Source organism: Aedes albopictus, chromosome 3, assembly GCF_035046485.1.
Source record: "Aedes albopictus strain Foshan chromosome 3, AalbF5, whole genome shotgun sequence".
In the NCBI taxonomy this organism is placed as follows: Eukaryota; Metazoa; Arthropoda; class Insecta; order Diptera; family Culicidae; genus Aedes; species Aedes albopictus.
The window spans coordinates 446,398,170-446,415,646 of NC_085138.1; the positions used below are offsets into that span (position 1 = coordinate 446,398,170).

Sequence of the window (17,477 nt, forward strand, 5' to 3'; positions counted from 1 at the left end):
CTCGACTCCCTGGGCATAGTGTATCATTGTACTTGCCTCACAATATACAAATTCATGCAATGGCAGGCAAAGGAAGCTCTTCAATTAATAACTGTGGAAGTGCTCAAAGAACACTAAGTTGAAGCGAGGCAGGCCAAGTCCCAGTGGGGACGTAGAGCCACAAAGAAGAAGAAGAAGAAGAAGAAGAAGAAGGTGTACGCAGTCTCAAGTTATGAAACAAATTGTGTGACCAAATTTTGACCGTATCACCCTTTATACGGATGATTGATACCTACCCGGAGAAGGATGAATCACGAGCTCGCTGTACTCTACGGCGAACGAAGCATCCAGAAGGAGAGCAAAACCGGTAGAATTCGGTGAGCAGGGCATGTTGCAAGCACAAACAAACAGAAGTAACACTCTAATGATTCCCATTACATCGATTTATCGGTCTATTTCAAAAAGTGATAGTTTGCCAATTGGCCATCCGTGGCGCTCGCATCGTTTTTGTTCGAGTTTGACGTTTGCCCACTATCGCCGCCTAGTTGATGGTTGGCCAAACTCAGTCCTTTTAGCATTGGGCTTGTCTGTGTTGCAAGCATGCCGAACAACAACTCTGCAAAGTTGGCGTTCGCTGCTCATCCGGCGTGGTCTGAAGGCGTGGAGTGCAGAGAGCACGGACCAGGTGGACCTGGCAGGCATTGGGCGTGACCGAAGATGGAGAACGGAAGCCACCAACTGTGTATTGTGGCGTAGGTACTATGATTTATTCACGTTGATTATGTTGATTACGTCTTACAGTAGACGTTCGGTCGGTGCAAACGGTTTAACTGCAATGTTTTTTAACTACAAGTCCGGTAAGTGCAACAAATTTGCAGTTATCGCACCGCTATCCGTCAAAACGGTGCGCCAAGTTAGCCCAAATGAACAATCGAATGAATTTTTCGTTCATTTAACGTCAATTGATGGGTTGTTGACGCCTTTCTGACGTTGCAGTTACCGAATTTTGTTCGCTAAGTGAAATGTAAACATGTTGCAGTTATCGAACGTCTACTGTATCTTAAATGTTGCGACTATCCTACCGAAAATCCCGTGCATTGTATCATATAAAAACACGATCCCGGAAATCCGGATTTTTCGGAACCCACGGTGGGAGATTGCTTGTGCTATTACATTCACTATAGAATTAGACCTGTCCAACCGATACATGAGTTTCTGCGTTGAATTGGCTAAAACAATTGAAATTTCTGGAGTTATCTCACAAATAACACCTACACTGACAAAATTCCAATATTTTTTTATATGTGTCAAAACACATAACATTTTAAAAGCACAATACAAATTAATATCATAATATAACGTCATAACACATATGATGATTGCTTTTATGATTTATGTGTGAAGACCACATAGTAAAAATCTATAGAGTTTCACACATAAATAATATATAGGAAATGAACTCGTGAACAATAACGATGACGGCGGCAACATCAGCAGCAGCAGCTCGGAGTCTTGCTCGGAACTACCATTTTGAAGGCAGTGAAAAACGGTTTGAGATGTTTCCCGATTTGTTCCAAGTGGTGTTGGCGATTACAAATAAAGGTAAATGGTAATTTGATTATTGATATAATCAATCTTGCGATATTTAATTCGAAATGTTATTTTACAGCACCCAAACATGATCGACATTAGGCTTTCTCCATAATGACTTCCATCATATCGTTGCGGATTGGTCCAAACGATGGATTCGTCGAATATGGCTGCATTGGAACCATCCGCGGATGCTTGATCCAGGAATGGCAGCAGTGAAAAATCCAATCGGATGCGGCTTCCGCTTATTCAGCTGCCATTGGCGTTGCGGACTGGGCAACAACTCGTGATTTGAAAAGCTTATTGTCCGTCGGTTAACTGTCGGATGGTGTGTATGATGACGAGATCGGAGGAGATAACGGATCAGGATCTGGATCAGAACGAAATTACGGACGGAATCATGCTGCCAATGGGCCCGGTGGTGGAAATGCTATCAAAGATCATCGATGGATATGCGTCGTTCTGCAGATGGGAATGGATTAGTGACCCGGAAGACAAATTACGTAATTGGAAGCAAGGCACGGCGTATTTGCAGCTTGATTAAAAGTGTTTTTTTTTCTCGAGATTTATAGCAATAGCTACTACCGACGGTCCGCACTTCATGTAGAAACTTCTTTAAATAAATCTGGCGTTCGATTTGAATAGGTCCTATCAACATAAGAATCACAGGAAACATACGACCTATTCTAATCGAACGCCAGAAATATACAATATTATCAATAATATGTCTATAGTTATTTTATCAATTTATCAATAAAGCAAAGGGAACTAACCTCCAACTATACATAAAACAAAAGAGAAGCAGTAAAAATAATTGGAAACACTAATAAAAACTATATACGATGGGATCATAACATTAATATTTGATCATTCTGTCATTTATATACTCGACACATAATTTTAATAACGGCGAAGTTCATCCTCGTATATGTGTCATACACATAATGTTTATATTTAGTTTCTAATTGCAAAAATCTATATCAGGTGACACATAAACCCAATATGGAAAATTCTCTCAGTGTAGGTAGTCGAGCTACTAGAACATCATTCGTTGCCCCTAGCTTCAATAATTTCTCCATGTCTCCACCGTTGAACGCTCATGGTGTCGGTAGAGTATCATCATTTTTTGGCGAATCCGACCTAAACCAGTTCACTTCAATAATATGTTATAAAAGCGTTTGAGAAGAGGTTATAAGTTTATTAGAGTACCTGTACACTATAACTATTGGTTCAATAGTGAAACAATCAATAACTATTCATAAACAATTAAAAACTGTTTTAACGATTTCTATAAATTGAAGTGATTCCAAACAACTTTTGTTCGAGCACTTTTTATTTAAAGCATTTATTAGCATTCAAAACTTTGCAAAAATTCGAACAAAACTCTATTACCCATTTCTCCCCTTTTTAACTTTGCAGAGAGCTTTATTACGAAAAGCTCCGAAGCACTTTGCTTGATTATTGTTCACATGGAGACGCACGGTCATTCAGTGTAACATTAACAGCCAGGAGATGATCGGATATGTGAATGAGTAAAGTATTCTATTGATTACTAGGAATACATTTGTTAATTGCATACACTTTTTATCTCACAAATCACGACCATTACATTATTGCGAGGAAAATACATTGTATTCATCTCAGCGAAATCCCCCATCCATTTTCCTCGTTCGACCCAGATCAGTAAGTCTCCAAATCATGAATATGCACGTGCTGAGAGGAACGCATGGAAGTCGTCGGCCGGTCGTGGAAGAAGAAAAATTACCACAATATCAGTTCTAGCACTCGCTGACGGGTTTCCTCCACCCACCCACTGTTTCTGTTTTACTTTCCCATCGGACCTCATCATCGTAGTAGGCCTCTCGTCTCGGACAAAGTCAACCGTTACGGATGCGTTGGTAACCACCACCGTAGCAAGGAGCTCTTTGATACACGGGATACCATGATGACGACGGTTATTGTTTGATGGCCTGCTTCGATGGTTTGGCGCCTGGCGTCGTCTTCGTTGTCGGGAAAAACCAAGCCAAGCCCCCGAAGGAGCGCTCAGAATCAAAGCAGGCGGCAAAGCGATGCTCCCAGAAGAACCGGGTCGGGAGATGGGAAAATTCTGTCCCCTTTTTTCACCCAATGGCAATGGCGATGGCGATGGTGGTCTGGAAACAAGCATGGCAAACGGCAGAAGCAACAAGCGGCAGAATTTTCATTGCCCACTGTGTGTGGCGATGGTCGACCGGTTCGAGGGAGCTTTTAAGTCATCGTTTCGCACTGATTTCAGTCAGTCGTCGACGTGCAGCCAAACCGTTTGGACTTGGCTCTTCTCTCCTCTCAAGGGCTCAAGAGCACCAGACCCAGAGGCCCTCCTCAAGGGAGCTTGGAGTGTGCAATTCAACAGTTGGACTATTGTTTCAGTTCAGTGGATTGTAGCAAAATGTTTGAAGAATTTTATAATATAGTGATTTTTTAGTCCAATTTGACGAAATTGTGAAATCGCGGCTGGAAGTGCAGTGGTGATCAACGTTGATCATAAATTCCAACATGAATGAATTAACTGAAGTGAACCAGTTCAAAATTGATAATTTGGTGAATTAAGAGTGACTTGTTTGCGGTTTTTTTTGGCATTTTATTTGCTCTTCTATCTACGATCTTCCCGGGGAACCACCAATTAGGTACAATCGTTTGCAAATTTGTTTGAAGTGCCGTTTGTGTGATTGATTTGTGACGACAATCTTCGACAGGCGCCAAATTTCCCCATCAACTGATACCAACGTCCATCCAGACGGACCAGGAGACGAGTTTAATTGAAAAGTAAATATAATTGTAGAAATTAAGCATATAAAATCCACCAATTTAATCCACCGTGCTTCTTGGATGGATCGAAGCAACCCATTCTAATTCGCATTATATGCACGCAGGTAACCGTTGGCAATGAATTGGAACAATAATCCATAGCGTCAGTGTGCCATGCCGTCGCCCGCCACAGCCGCCGGCAGGTGCTGGCATGGCAATTTATCTGCCGTTTAGCAAACATAAAAGTGATAATAAAAGTCAGTTAGTTAAGCTGCTCTGCATATTGACGACGGGAGGAGTATCGCGTGCCGAGATCGTTGCTCTGCTAATTGTCTAATTGGCGATAGGAATCGGCGATGTGGTGTGCAAGCAGCAAACCGCGCTTTATCCGACACCACCGCTTGCTTTGATGAGTGAGTCGCGTTGCACCACAGGCAGCTGTCAGCTTTGCGAGCGCATCTTCTGGCTGGATTGTCTGGTTGCACAAGTGGGTGCAATTAGGTCTCGCATTCTGCGACTATTTTGTCTGTGGTCAGTGATTTTAACGAAAATGTAGTTATTGCATCTACAAAGTCGCCTAAGTGTTTTACCATGGAAATCATTATGCCACTATTGAATTTCATTATTTTCATTAGGACATATCCACCGACGAAACGTATCTTTTGTATATAAAAATAAGTTTGAATTGGCTTTGAGGCAATAAAACTCATGAACACGATGAGCACGATTCAATTTGACTTCATGGCGGCCGTAGAATAAGTTACGAAAACCATTTATAAAAGTATAAAAATTGTGAACATACATTTTTTTATGAGCCGGGACGTACATTAGCACGATCGAAATAAAATCGATCTAGAGGGCGGTGCTGCTATGACCTCAACAATTGTCAAACCTCCTCAGCTTGGCAAGACAAAGTCTGCCGGGGCCCGGGACAGCTAGTTTGAAAAGGTTTGAAATAAATCTGGAGTACTGTGATTTCGGGTGAAATTGATCAACGTGAGAAAATTTTTTATTTGTCATACTGCCCTCGGACGCATAAATGTCACATATTACATTAGAAATACACGAGAAAAAGGCATTTGAGGTTTCAAAATAAACTTTGGCTGTTGTCGCATTGGATTGACTTCAACTCGATTCAACTATCGAAATATACCTAAATTCATAGGTTGACAGAATATTTCAAAAATACGTACCTAAATATGACTTTTGACATAAAAACCTCAATAATGTCTAAATGTAACATGTGACATTTATGCGTCCGACGGCAGCATATGCTTTAAACTTAAAATTAATAAAAATAATGATCATAATTTGACTCAAAGGTTATTGAATAATGAGTTAACAAGTTGTATTATTTAGCTATACCATGTTAACTCATTACATTGTTACATATTTCAGTATTAAATTCAATATATTTTTGCGTGCTCGGCGATTTTGGAAAACACTTTCGCCGTAGCAGTATTGCACATGCAATGAATATTCCAATGAATGTTTCCAGATCTCATACCCGATTTCGTCATCAAAAATTTTATAAATATTCAAATTTATGCTTCGTTTTCGTAAATTATCATTCGTTTTCTAAGAAAATAGCATACTTTCGAACGTTTTCATCGATCACCATAGCCAGAATAGACTTAGACATATGAGAGCAGATTTTATTAGGGAAAAAAAAAACATTTTTAATCAAAATCTATGGTTTTCACAACTGTAATCATTATTTTATATAAGGATCTATCAGTAAGCTTATGCCGATGTAGATCGCAACATGGTGAATAACGCACTATGGCCAAAACATCCGACTGGCGAAGTTCGATGCTTCTACCCTATAATTCATCTGACATTGTTGTCTTAAGCCTGGAACACATGGTCCACTGCACGAATTTATGCTGGCCTGCTTACTCTCACAGAAAATTTGACGTTTGAGCGGTGCCGACACCTCTCAAACGTCAAATTTCGTGTGAGAGTAAGCAGGCCAGAACAAATTCGTGCAGTAATCCATAGCGTCCGTTCCGTCGAAGTTTGCGTTTTTTTTGACAGTTTTCCCATGGGAAATGTGTCAAACTAGTGTCACGCACACGCAAACGTATGCATTGTGTGGGGCACTTTAATGAATATTGATATGTACTAGTTACGTACAAAGAATTTAATTCAAGATTTAATCTCCTAATTCAGTTGACCAGATTGCTTGTGGACATACCGAATTCAAACGAAAACTCTTAAGAACTAAACCGTGATAGCATCAAGCGTCGCTGCCTCAAAATCCTACTTATTGCTCGGAAATCTACCAGGTATAGGAGATGAGGGCTGTCAATATCTCCGTTGAGAAGCTCGACGATAAATTCAGCTTGCTGTATATTTCGCGTTCAGTCAAGACTTTCAATTCCGAGCAACCGTCACCTATCAGGGTATGGTGCGGGGGGTGACACTAGTTTTCCATAGCCGGGGTCATAGTCAGGGTGATACAATATTGTTGCAATACTTTTTGTGAGTCCGTACTTATGACGGGTAGTGTATATAAAAAAGCCGAAGAAAGAAGAAAAACCCGGTAAAACTTGCACAAGTTTTGCGGGTCTTTCCGTTTTTTTTTCTTTTTTCGGCTTGTTTGGGATATTCCGGCTTGGAAAAGCTAGTGTCGTCCTCCTGATATGGAGACAGGTTCGCTGGATTGCGCCAAGGCAAATTTCTGAGAGCAAGCCGTGTAAACCGTTTTTGAACCCGGTCGATTCTCAGATTTTCTATGTTACGTAGTTTGGAGCTCAAACAACCGATGTGTATTTTGTACCGACTTTTCGAACCCTCTAAGCAGAATACTCTCTTCGAATGAGTGTAATCAGTTTCGTACCTTTTAATTCCGCCCTATTTTGCTTATCCTTTGTCAGACACGCGTATTTCGACTACCACTAGTAAATTTCAATGGATAACTGACACTGAGGAAGATTGCAAGTGGTGGTCGAAATACGCGTGTCTATCAAAGGATAAGCAAAATAGGGCGAAATTGAAAGGTACAAAACTGATTAATACTCATAACATCAGGCGGAAATCAGAACCTATTTGCTGATACTCTAAGAGAAATTTCTGAAGAAATGCTTGAAATAATCTATTGAATGAATCCTTGAAGGAATTACTGGTAGGATGTGTACATGAATCCTTGCAGAAACCTCTGAAGCAATTGTAACAGGAATGTTCTTGCTTTTGAGGGATCCTATCGGGCATTTTTAAAGGAAATCAATAAAGATTTCTGCACGAATGCCTCCAGGAACTCCAGTTGGGATTCTCTTAAAATTCCTCACCTGGGAATTTTCTCCTGCAGGACTTCCTCCTGTGATTTTCCCAAGAATTTTCGCAACAGTTCCTCCAATGATTTCTCCAATGATACTGGCAGATAGTTCAGATAGCTCTCAAAAATTTTCCAGAAATTCCACCTTCAGAGTTTTTTACAAGGATTCTTACAGGAACTCCTTTAGAGATTCCTCTAGAAATTTCCGCGAGTATTAATCCAATATTTGTTCTGACATTACCACTAGAAATTCTTGCAGGAATTTCTCCAGCAATTCTTGCTGCAATTTATTCATACAGGGGATAGACAATATGATCGGGACAGGCAAACTTTTCCCTTCTCAAAAAAATTCAAATAGTTGTAACTTTTCGATAAGTGCATCAAATATTCTTAAATTTTCACTGTAAGTTGATCAACTATTTGTGTATCAGTGAACAAAATTCGGAAAGGGTCGAACGATTCTGGACGAAGTTATAAAGATTCTAAAAAAGGTAAAATTATCCGATAGCCAACTTTGAGCTGCTACATCTCCGGATTTAATGAACCGAATGTAATGAAATTTTTACCATTTATGACTTATATAATGAGCTTCGGAAAACTTTTGACATAACTAAAAATTCTTAACACGAAAGAAAATTATAACGATTAGATTATTTTTCTTATAAAACACCATATTTTCTTAAATTTCAACATCGTTTAAAAATTCAAGATGCTATTATAGTTCATTTAAATTCCCTCTGATTCTCTTGAATACAGATATGTTTTGATAAAAAAGTAACAACATAGGCGGCAATTCATTGAAAAAGTAATGGGATGCATATTAAAAATAGACCAGTTTACTAAAAAATCATAAAATTAATGAAATCGCTATAACTTTTTCTCTCGTTAATAACTTCAAGTTGTGTCAAACGTTTTTCAGAGCTCATTATATGAGTCATAAATGGGCAAAATTTCATTGCATTTGGTTCATTGAATCCGGAGATATAATAGCTCAAAGTTGGCTATCGGATAATTCTACCTTTTTCTAAAATGCTTATAACTTCGTGCAGAATAGTCCGATCTTTTCCAAATTTTGTCCACTAATACACAACTAGTTGATCAACTTACAGTGAAAATTTCAGAATATTTGATGCACTGATCGAAAAGTTACAGCTAATTGAACATTTTTTGAAAAGTGGAAATTTTGTCTGTCCCGATCATTTTGTCTATCCCCTGTAAAGAAATCTACAGAGAGGTTATTTTCAAGTGTTAGAAATGTAATATTCTTACAGGGAATCTTCTTGAGATTATTTGAGGAACTACTGCTGGGATTGCTCCAGGACTGCAACTGGGATTCGTCCAGATATTTCTGGCTGGAACCATCTAGTTTTTTTTCAGGAATTCCAGGAGAACTCTTATGAGAAATGATTTGTAAGAATCTCAGCATAGGATTTCCTAAAGGAATTTCAGCAGTTCATAGAGCAATCCTTGAGGAATTCTAGGCCATTTAGTCCCGGTCGTAAGGTTGCGTTTTTACTGAGGGTTCATGCACAAATTACGTCACGCTTTTAGGGAGAGGGGGGTTTTGCATAACGTGACGACCCATACAAAAAATTCACAGGTCTCATACAAAAAGTGTGACATGGGGAGGAGGGGTGGGGGTTGAAAAAGGTCAATTTTTGCGTGACATAATTTGTGTATCACCCCTGAGAAAAAATGTCCGAAAGTTTGGATGCTTCATAACATTCTATGCTGCCCATATTCGCATAGTCTACGTAAGCGCCACTGTAGTTTTCAACAAACTTTTGCAATTTTAGCAATGAATAATAAGTTCAAAACTTTCTTCTATGTTGACATCTAATCAACGATTAAATCTTCTACTCTACTTGATAAACCTGGTCAGAAATATGCACCTGCGTAGAATGTTACCTTCTATATATTGACATTGGCAATGGTGGTTACGCTGACTATGCGAATATGGGCAGTATGTGCATTCTTTCCTTGGACTTTGTGGCGTATCTGCATGTTCGGACGTTGTGCCACGCAAAAATGCTTTATCATACTGCGTCTTTTTGGAGGAACCCTGGCCGGCATCCCTAGAGGAATTCCTAAAGGAATTGCTGTAGAAATCTTTTTACAAATGCTCTGAATGTCTAATGGGATTCTGCTAGAAACTCTGCTAGGATTCCCCCATGGATTTCTCCAAGGATACTTTTGAAAATTGTTCCTTTAGGGATTGCGGAATATCTACAGATAATCTTACAAAAATTTGTGCATGAACTCCTGCCAAGATTTCTTCAAGCATTTTCAGATGGCATTTCTGCAGTTATTCCTCTTAGAATTCCATAGGAGCCCTCCAGGAATCCACAGAGAAATTACAGAAATGAATCTCACTAATTGAGTCTCAATTATTGGAGGAATCCTACCATGAATTTCTTGAATTTCTTGGGAAAATACTGGAGGAACCACATAAGAATTTCTTGGAGAAAACCCAACAGTCATTCGTGGGAAATATTTAGGAGAAATTTGGGGAGGAATGTTTTGAAAAAAAGCCTGTAGAAATCACAAAAGAAGCTTTTACAGGAACCTGTATACCATAGGAATTCTATGTATTTAAGGAAATACAGGAAAGTTGGAGGCATCCGCGGAAACATGCCAAGAGGAAGACTGGGAGGAATCTTTCAAGAAAAACTCTCTTGAAATTCCTCCATAAATGCCGGATGGGAAATTCTGGCTGATGTTGCTCCAGAGGTTTCTCCAAGTATACCTATACAAATCCTTCCTATGATTCATCCAATTTTTGCTAGAGAAATTCCGCTCGTGATTTTTCCAGATTTTTTTTCTTTAGGAATTTCTCCTGAAATACCTGCAGAACTTCCTGCTATAATTCCATCATATATTCCCACTATCATTTCTTCAGGAATTCTTGCTGAGATTTCTCAAACAATTTCAGAAAATAATTGTCAATAGTTGCTCTTAAGGAGAAACCTCAAAGAGTCCCAATATGGCTGTCACAATGGCCGATTTGGACCCCTACTCACGTTTTAAGAGCACTAATGTTGAAAATTTGTAAACAAATACGCTCGATTTTGAGAACCTGCCTCTTTTTTGCAAGTGAGCAAAGCCAGGATAAATAAATGCGGCTTGGTTCGCCGCTTCGTTCGCCTGATTTGTGCTTATAAAGTTTGTATGCAAAACTGCAATAAGATTTCTTGATGTTTCACCTTAAAAGTTCTCCAAGTATACCAGGAGAATTTCCAAAAGGAATTGCTTGAGGAGTCCCAGCAAGCCTTCCTGGCGTATTGCACCAGAAATTTCTGAATGAATACCAAAAGCATTCCTGGAGTAATCCCTGCAAGAATTCTTGAAGATTTATCAAGTGGAAAAAATTCTGGAGGAATCTTTGTGCAATTCTTAGAAGGAATCACAGCGGGAAATTTTGAAGAAAAATTTAGAGGAATTACATCAGGATGTTATGTAGGAATCTTAGTATAACTCCAGGAAGTTCTCTAAAAAAATTCCCGTGATTCCTCCAGGGATCTTCATTAGGAAATCTTTTTAAGATTGCTGAGATGAGTTGAGGTGCAGGTTCTGTTTCAATAGGATTGCAAACTGCACACTGATGTTCATAGCTATGTACCTATAAGAAAGTCTGATCATAAACAGGTTATACTGTGGAGTTGTCACTTTTTTACCAAAACCGCGTCCAGAAAGTATCAAGAAGTTGACCAAAACTGGAAACACTGCTGTAATGGTTCATTACGCAACGCAAATCAGTGCTGTAATGAACCATTACAGCACTGCTAATTTGGTGTGGGAAAGTAGGTTTTTTCCTGGCAGATTTGCGTGAGGTAAAACAGCCTATTACGATGAGAAATTGCAAAAAATTGTTATCACACCCCTAGCTACAAAATTCATCTTAAAAATTCAGCATTGCGCACCGTTGAACGAAAAGAATCGTATATCTGTTCTATACTATCATCCTGTTCTGACGACAACTCACACTCTCTTATGGTCTCATACGTCGATCGTGACAGATCATCGGCATTTCAGTCCGCAAAGATACTCCTTATGCGGAGAATTCAAAATCAAAGTTCCAGAATGAACTTTTGCTGCGCACATAGGGAAATGGAACCATCTCGGCAGGGTTTCTATTTTGGGCACTTTTGTTTGCTATAACTCAATCAATTCTGAACGAATTGACATAATTTCTAGAACGCGGTGAAATACGTATAGTATCTAGCCGTGTACAATATTTCAAGTCAATTGATTTGAATAAAAAAGAACTCCTGCAGGAATCCTACAAAGAATTCGTGGAGTAATTTTCGGATAAGTCCCAGTAGAATTTCCCGAAAAAATACCAAAGGAAACTCTTTAAAGAATCTCAGAAAGAACTTCAGAAATACTTCTAATTGAATCCTAGAAAAATCGGAAAGAATTTCTGGAGAGAATTTAGAAAATAATCTTTGAATAATTCTGGTAGGAAATTCTGAAGAATCGGAGAAGCTCCTGTAGGAATTTCGGAAAGAAAATCTTGGTGAATCTCAAAAGCAATTCTTGGAGAAATTTCAAGAGGTATGATTTTCTTACCGAATTCAAATCCCTCAGAGAATCTTCGAGGAAACTCCAGCAGAAATTTCAATATGGAAATCTGAGTCCTATAACACTTCACCGAATTCAATTACTCCGAAAACCATCTCCCCAAATTTCGATACCCCGAATAACCCATTTTCCCGAATATCAATTCCCCGAATAGATTTATACCCCAAAAAAAAAATGTTGATATTGTCAAAGAAAAATTAAATTTGTGAAAAATGGTTCAAATTTCCATTAGAGAGTTCACCTGTTTTTGTACATAGGCTTAGGCGACATTAATAAGATTATGATGTGGAGCAAATACATGTAATTACAGATTTTCCATTCTTTTATCAGGTTGTTAGGTTGTTCTTTCGTCTAATATTGTTATAGTGATTAGTTCTTGGCGAATTGTACACAGTCCAAAGAACAGTCTAAAGCCTTGTCACAAATAACAGTTTGAGTTAACTAAAGCAGCAGTATTATATAAAATTATCAGCTTCTTATCACAACGTACCATTGTTTGAAAATGAACTATTGATTTATACCCTCAGTATTCTCAAGCTCGAAAGAATAGCACTTCAACAAAAGATGGAACAGTATCGTATATTAAGTTTCATACTATTTACATTCATTGTCTGTCAGTGCAGTGCCGATTACAAATATTTTGTGGAAACTATTTCTGCGCATCTGAAATTCTCTGGGAAAAGTTTTATGTATTGAAAGACAATGTTTTGTATGGAAATGGCATTCGAGGTAATGTGTCATTCGGGGAAATGGTTTTCAGGGTAATGTGTCATTCGGGGTAACGACCTATTCGGGGTATTGGTTATCGGGGAAGTGGTACTCGGGGTAATGATAGTCGGGGAACTGTTATAGGATCGGTTATCTAGGTAAATCCAAGATAAAATCCCTGAAAAAATCCAAAAGTTTAGACTTTTTTCTTTGAAAAAGTTGAATTCCATTGAATTCCAAAAGATAATCAAGAAGAACGAGTGATACTTCTTGGGGAATCCTATGTTCTGGGGAAGTTCCAAGTGACTGCATCCAGATGTCATGGAAAAGACGAATAATCATTACAAATACTCCCTCACATTCACACTGATTGGTATCAAACAAATTGATCCAAATTGGTGAAATTTTGCAAGAAAGTATATGTATGTGTATCATAATTGCTTACAAAATTTCATTAATATCCTTTTACTGTACATTGAACTGTACCGGAATATAACCATCTGTCATCCAGGGGAAAATTGGTCATGAATGTGCAAAATGGTTGAATGAAAACCTTCTTTGTTTTTGAGTTACAGTTACAGTACGAAAAAAGTAAACATTTCCTGATTTCCATACAAAATAGTCATTTTTGGAGGTCCATACCTTTGCTGTCTGTGAACCGATTGAGCTAAAAATTTTACACAGAACTAAATATTACCTGTTTTCTTACTTTTCATTGAGTTCAAGCCATTCCAGAGGCAGCTTTTAGAATTTTTTCGTTCAACCGATTGAATTGGAAACATTTGACCAATTCTATTCATTCGAATCGTTCAGCATACCTGGGAGCTTTCTTGTAGATCTTGTGACCTGAATGCCTACGATTTAGGTCTACATTGTTGACTGAGTACCGAATTGTTATTCGTCGTCAGGGAGATGCTTTTTTTTTTTTTTTGTTTGTATTTACGTGTATTTTAACTTATGCTAATTCTACACTTAAAGGGAGATGCTGAAATTGCCAGCATCTTTAGTTTTTACCTGAAATTTATTATTCTTGCGATTATGATGGCCAGTTACTGGTGAGGTAAAAATCTACATCGTCACATGCGCTAAATTCCGTCTAACTGAGCTTTGCCACTGGCTCATCAGATGGAAGCAAACATATGTAGACTATCATCCCCTATACTGCCGTAGTTCTGCAAAGTGACGTAAGTGACATTCCAGTTTTCGACGTCTTTTGGTATATATCTGGTGAAACATTAAAAATGTGGTAAATCTGCTACATAAGAATGCAAAATCTAGTTGTAATCTAGCGTCTATGTGAGAAATGTTTGAGAATGATCAAGTGTTTTCAGCATAATTACCAAAAATGTGTCGAGATTGCCATTGTCGCTTACGTCATTTTGCAGAATTATGGCAGTATAGTACTGGAAATCGAATAATAACGCAAACTTTCATGTTTCAATTTCACTCCCCTTACGAGTTGAATTTTTCTCGTTTGCGTACGACGAAGGTAACCGCACCAAAGCATCAGCTAGCCAAATTGTTCTTCATCATCGTTAAATTTTTACTTCGCCAGATTGACAAAAAGTTGTGTGCAAATGTGTGCGTGGATTTTCTGCATACAAAACATCGTATTTCACAACCACAGAAAAAACATTTCTTCGTTGCACTGAGATGGCGTATTATAATATGGCGGGCAAAAGTATTATTTGAAATATTTTTGTCGTTTAGAGCTACATCCATCTCAATTTAAAAGCTTTCTGCGCAATCGTATTTTGAAAACATGATTTGATTTGGATTGCGAAGAATTTGAGCGACTTTTCAAATAAACACCTACGGTCAAATCACAATTTTTGACCATCCTATAAACCACGTCACGTAAAAGGTGTGCCGGCAATTGAATTCAGGTTGTGCCCAAAACAGACGTGGACTAGACGAAATCAGAATTCAAGGGACAATTATTCAATCTTGTTATTTTAGGGAAATTGTAGTTCTTTCTCAATATTTTTTTATATGACATGCAAGCTAATTTATAATTTAGTAATTGATACCGGTATTGGGCAAAGTGCAAATATAATTGTTCGGCGCTTAGTTAGACGGGAATTAGATAAAAACCCTACATCTGCCCAAGTCAAATCAATCATTCTTAACACGCTCGATTGAGCGCATAATTGACTAAACCCCGCAAAACAGGTCAAGACCACTTTAACTATTGCCAAATTGATTTGTTCGAATGAACAACTTTTCCCGCCATGTTATTGACTCATTGTTGCTGTGCTGGAGAGAGCCGTCAGCCAGAAGAGTCGAGTTCTATCGGGTTACAATTAAGTTCGCGCGCACATTTACGCGATTGCAATATGAACCTATTGGCTTAGGTGGTTCATGATTTGATTAAATCGCCAGGAGGCCAAATTTACGGCCAAGCAAACAAGTGGAATCGGATGTTGGACGTTGAACGACGATGGGCATCGTCGGTTAGTTGGTTCAATCGAGCCTAATTACGTGACACGGATTTCACTCACTTTCACTGCGGCCATCAGGTTGGGGTGATGTATGTGGTTCACGGTTTAGAGTAATGTGGGGTATAAGTGGGAGTTGTGATTCAAGGAATGATTTATAGAAGCAACATGTAGAAAAGAAAAGTGGGAAATCAGTCACAGTAGGCTAGATTGATAAGAAAACTCTAAAAGTTGAAAAATCAACAGCAAGAACTCACAACATACATAAACAAATATTGATAAATGCTGTAATTCGTGAGCAGAATCGTGATAAACACACGTTTACCCAAGTTTCTTGAAATGACTTGGCCCAGAAAAAAACCAACTGTCATAGTTTTCCGCGAATTCAATTTGTTTGATAAGATTGTACTTTTGCCCAACCCTACTCTACATGCGATTTACCCACTCAAATCACCAACATCAAATGACTGAGAACTACATCAATTTCGCATTTGTATCTGTCTTGCCGTGGAAACTGATATGGATGATTTCGTCGGCGATTGCACTTTGTCACCCATCGAAGTCGAGGGAGGGAATTGACGACCGGGGCTCGCTTGATTGATAGTCGGAGGGTATGCAAAATACGCGAAACGGTTTTGACACAGTACCCACGGTATCGCCACGAGCTAGACGCAACAGGTTCGTCTCGTGCTTCGTCGATCGATCGCTATTCGCTATTTCTATCCATTATGATGGATTGGTTTCGAATACCACCCAAAGAGAGTTCGACAACAATGACCATTGACGCACAGCAGGCTGGTAAAAATTCCACTGTGCAGTCCATGAGTCACAAGCGCGATTCACGCGATCCCAGTAGGCAATTTTTTGCGGATTTTCGGCACTACTGCAATGACTAAACATATGATTGACCAGTAATTGACCGCACAAGATATCAATCGTAACCAAAACAAACGTGCCCCCAACAAGCCAGGCGGATTCCTCTGCGAAATGAGGGCAAAAAACCTCGGTGAATTAGCTAACGGGTATCAATTAGAAGTGGCCAAGGCACAGAACGCGCGCGCGAAAATTTACGTCCAAAGTACATTAGGCAGGCACATCGTCATCATTATTGCTGCCGGCTTCCATATGATTAGGGATGATGGTGGCATATTGTTCGAAGCATTCACTAATCACTGAAATGGCAAGGGTACACTAAAAATAATACTCAAACCACCATCGTTTCGATCGCAATACATACCGCCAACTGCGACAAATCTCGCCAGAGAGGAGTCCAGATGGTGGAAAGCGCCAATCGCGGTTTCTAGTTTATTTCGAACGCGCCTCCACTACTGGAAAGAACGGACGACGCGACAATTGCCCGCCACCATCCGGTAAACGATCTAAGCAGGCCCATTCACTCTCATCTCATTCATCGAGGAAGATGCACGGCGCGTGCAAATGCATACAGCCGAGGCCTACTATGTAGGTACGTAGGTCAGCAGGCCGAGCAGGCCAAGCCTATAACGTCGGTGTAATGTATTGGGTGGACCATGCAGTTTACAACCGTTGTTTACGTGCCGGACGAGTAGTGCACGCTGATTCTTTGCCAATCCGAACGCAGTCGGAGCAGTGTTTTTAATTTCATTTTCTTTATTTCGCTGCAGTTCGATGCTTTAGTGACCTCTATGCCAGACAGAAAAACGGGCGCCTTCTGGGAAGTTATTTATATCGTCTTATAATTGTTAATATATTTTTCATTTGTGGATTATGAAAAACTTTTCTCGTGGGATTGCAACATTTTTTGACATATTTGGGAACAAAAAAAAAGTAAAATAAAATAAATAATATTGCAGTAGTTTACTATGAAGATTTGTACGTTAATCTGGGCCGGAATAAAAAATGTAGGGGCCCTTTCCCTAGAACAACTATTTTGACTATTTTGTAATTTAAAAATAATATTAAAAAAAAATTATTAATTAATAATTTTAATATTTTTATGTAATTTTGGAACATATGCAACCAACAACACCTACTGTAGCTAGAAAACATGTTTGATCTCTCTACTATTAATAAATAACGAATATACAGAACTCAGTGTCGTAAATTCAACATGAAAATGGGAAAATGCTGAAAATCTG

General features: G+C 38.9%; 1 protein-coding gene across 2 annotated transcripts in view; it reads left to right on the forward strand.

The window, feature by feature from the left end:
• Window positions 1-3,702: 3,702 nt before the first annotated feature.
• LOC109407578 (sodium-dependent serotonin transporter) overlaps window positions 3,703-17,477 on the forward strand; it is a 144,877-nt gene continuing 131,102 nt past the window's right edge. Inside the window, exons 1-2 of one of the 2 annotated variants that reach the window (XM_029876096.2) lie at window positions 3,703-4,235; window positions 4,305-4,374. The gene's annotated coding sequence lies outside the window, so the exon portion shown is untranslated. Of the gene's footprint in view, window positions 4,375-17,477 lie in introns of both variants that reach the window. The other variant, XM_029876095.2, reaches the window with a different exon arrangement.